Source organism: Gossypium hirsutum, chromosome A06, assembly GCF_007990345.1.
Source record: "Gossypium hirsutum isolate 1008001.06 chromosome A06, Gossypium_hirsutum_v2.1, whole genome shotgun sequence".
Taxonomy (NCBI): domain Eukaryota; kingdom Viridiplantae; phylum Streptophyta; class Magnoliopsida; order Malvales; family Malvaceae; genus Gossypium; species Gossypium hirsutum.
This window is the reverse complement of record NC_053429.1, coordinates 92861464-92865037: the sequence shown is the minus strand read 5'-3', so window position 1 is coordinate 92865037 and position 3574 is coordinate 92861464. Positions and strand designations below refer to the sequence as shown.

At 38.4% G+C, this 3574-nt stretch overlaps 1 non-coding gene across 1 annotated transcript; it reads left to right on the top strand.

Annotated features, from left to right (window-relative positions):
• Window positions 1–843: 843 nt before the first annotated feature.
• On the top strand, window positions 844–950 carry LOC121231731 (small nucleolar RNA R71). The gene has a single exon (XR_005929786.1). It is a non-coding gene; the product is annotated as a small nucleolar RNA R71 (small nucleolar RNA).
• The last annotated feature ends 2624 nt before the right edge of the window (window positions 951–3574 follow it).

The window sequence follows — 3574 nt, the reverse complement described above, 5'->3', positions numbered from 1 at the left end:
CTATTTCGGATCATTATTGTTTACCTCTTCTCGTCCTTTGTTCATTGCGTTGTTTTGCTATATTTCTGGCTCAGGTGCAATGAGTCCGTCCTTATTTTGAGTGCTAATTGCATTGAGGTGTTCCCTCGGATTAGGTTCAGTATTACTTGGTAAGCTACCTTGTGGTTGTTCGGAGATTAGTTTGGACAGCTGGCCTATCTGAGTTTCGGGTCCTTGGATCGATGCTTGTTGATTCTTAATTGCTGTCTCGGTATTTTAGAAATGGGTTTCTGACACCGAGATGAATTTAGAAAGCAACTCTTCAAGGTTTGGTTTCTTCTCTTGTTAATAAGGTGGCTGTTGAAACCTTGAGGATTTTGTGGCTTTTGATTCCCTTTACCACCCCAGGAGAAATTTGGGCAGTTCTTCCAACTTGCATTATAGGTATTACTGTATGGGTTATTTTGAGATCTAAAGTTATTGTTACCCATATAGTTGACTTGTTCTTCTTCAGTTGTAGGATTGAAGGATTGGTAATCTGTATGCACACCTCCTCCGCTTGAGTCATACCTCATTACTAGATGTACCTGCGTAGAACCAAGAAAACTATCAATCTTTTTATTGAGAAGTTCTACCTGATTAGAGAGCATGGTGACTGAATCGATGTTATAGACGCCGGCTGTTTTCGTTGGCTTTATCCTTATAACTTGCCACTGATAGTTGTTCAGTGACATCTCCTCTATGAATTCATAGGCATCTTCCGGTGTTTTATTGTTGATGGTTCCGCCAATAGCTGCGCCAATCATTTGTCTTGTCGAGGGATTCACACCATTGTAGAACGTTTGAACTTGCAGCCAAAGCGGTAACCCATGGTAAGGGCACCTGCTCAGTAAGTCCTTGTATCTCTCCCATGCATCGTAAAGTGTTTCTAAATCCATCTGCACAAAAGAAGAGATATCATTACGTAATTTAGCCGTTTTAGCTGGCGAAAAATATTTTAGTAAAAATTTCTCAGTAATTTGTTCCCAAGTAGTGATAGACCCTCGTGGTAATGAGTTTACCACTGCTTGGCTTTGTTTCTCAAAGAAAGGGGAAATAATCGAAGATGAATGGCATCATCAGAAATGCCATTGATTTTGAATGTATCGCAAAATTCAAGAAAGTTCACCAAGTGCGTGTTGGGATCCTCATCTTGCAAACCATCAAACTGAACAAACTGTTGTATCATATGACTTGTGTTAGGTTTTAGTTCGAAATTATTCACAGCAATAGCAGGTCTAAATATACTAGATTCAGTTCCTGTTAAAGAAGGTTTAGCATAGTCATACATAGTACGTGGAGCAGGATTTTGATTAGCTACAATTGCAGGAGGCAGTTGATCGCCTGGGTTTTTGGCCATCTCTGCAGTTGGGGTTTGAGTATCATCTTCTCACTCGTTCTCCATGTATCGTAAACTACACCTTATTTCTCTTTGATTTCTACGAACTGTGCAATCGATTTCTTCGTCAAAAAGTAATGGTCCTGATGGGTTTCTTCTAGTCATAAACTATAAAAACCTGCCAAAAGAGAGAAAAAGTAAATTAATAAATAATAAAATAAAATAAAATTGCAAGAAAAATAAATGGGTAAAGTAATAAAAATTTAGTGTTCCTAATATTTCAGTTCCCCGGCAACGGCGCCAAAAACTTGATCGCGTGATTCGTAACAAGTAATAAATATTTATAATGAAGATCAAACCTAGACTAACTATTATCACGATGAAAAGACAAGTGCACCTATCGAACAATAGTATAGTAACGGCAAGACCGGGATATCGTACCCAAGGGAACCAAAAGTACTAGTAATAACTATTTTTTTATTATCTAGCCTAGGAATAAAAGGATTTGTTTATTAAACTAATTATGTAAACTAATTAACTAATTTAATTAAAGAAAAGAGAAAATTTAGAAAAAGACTTGAAGAGAAGCAATTGATAAAGACAACACCCAAGGAGGAATCCACCTAGATTTCACTTGTTATCTGACTCTGAACCGGACGATTTATTCACTTGACTTGATCCGTGAGACTTCCTAACCTATGTTATTATCCCTTTCGAGACTAATAACGTCTAACCCTCAGTTGAATTAATCGAAATTTCTTTCTTAATTAAAACCCCTAGGGAAGCAGTAAATCACTCTATGGACTCCCATATTAGGTTTCACCCTAATCTGGCAAAATCTCGTCACCCTATTTCTAGGCGATCGACCAACTCCGCTTAATTATGCCAAATCTACTCTTAGGCAGGGTCTATTCCTCCTCTGCATAAGCACATCGAATCATGAATTAATACCCAGAATATTAACTCAAGCATTAAGAACACATAATTAAGAACAAATCAAGTATTTATCATACAGTTCAGATAATAATAACAAGATCCATCATAGGTTTTATCCCCCTTAGGTATCTAAGGGGTTTAGTTCATAATAAAATAAGAGTACATCTCAAAAGTATAAAATTAACAAAATATGAAGAAAACTCTAAAACCCTTGAAGGAATTCTGAGAGAGATCTTCAGTCTTAGAGTAGCTCCGGCTTTTGGGATGGATCGTCTGGCTTCCTTCAAGTAATTGCTGGCATGTGGTTCTGTATTCCAGAAAAGTTCTGGAGGAGGCCCCTCCTCTAGGTCATACTTAGGGTGTTTATATAGGCTTTGGATTGGCTTTGTTCCTCCCTAAGTACCCTTTTCTGTGTAAAATACAACTCTTTAAAAAAGGGACACGCCCGTGTGCCACGACCGTGTGACGTGATTGCCAGGCCGTGTTTGATCCATTAAATTGCCACGACCGTGTGGGCTCAATGGCCAGGCCATGTGAATTGTGTAAACCTTGGTCGACACCCCCGAAGGCCACGGGCGTGTGAGATGCCCGTGTGTCAAGGCTTAGGCCATGTGATCTTCTCGATTTGGTCTGTTTTGTCCCTTTTTAGCTCATTTTTTGCTCCTTTTGACTCTTGGTGCTCTCCTGAGTACAAAACATAAAATAACCGGATTAAGAGCACCAAAATCCACAAATCTAATAGTAAACATCCATAAATATACTAAGTATTTGGGGTAAAACTATGTATAATTTGGCATTTATCATTAAGTCTTGCAATTTAGTTTTTAACTCCTTCAATTCGGTCAGAGCCATTCTGTACGGAGCAATCGAAATAGGTGCAGTACTAGGGACTAACTCGATACCAAACTCAACTTCCCAAATTGGAGGTAATCCGGGCAATTCTTTCGGAAACACGTCTGGATACTCACATACTACCAGTACTAACTCAATCTTTAACTCCGACTCTTTTTTATTTAAGACAAAAGCAAGATAAGCTTCGTAACCCTTCCTTACACACTTCTGAGTGGTCATAGAAGAAATCACTATAGGCAAGCTATCCGACTCATCTGATTCAACCTGGAGAATATCACCATTCTCACATTTCAGTTCAATAAATTTCCTTCCACAATTTACTACTACATCACGAGTAGTTAACCAATCCATACCAAGAATTATGTCAAACTCATCAAATGGAAAAAGCATGAGGTTAGCCGGAAAACAATGTCCTCTAATCATCAAGAG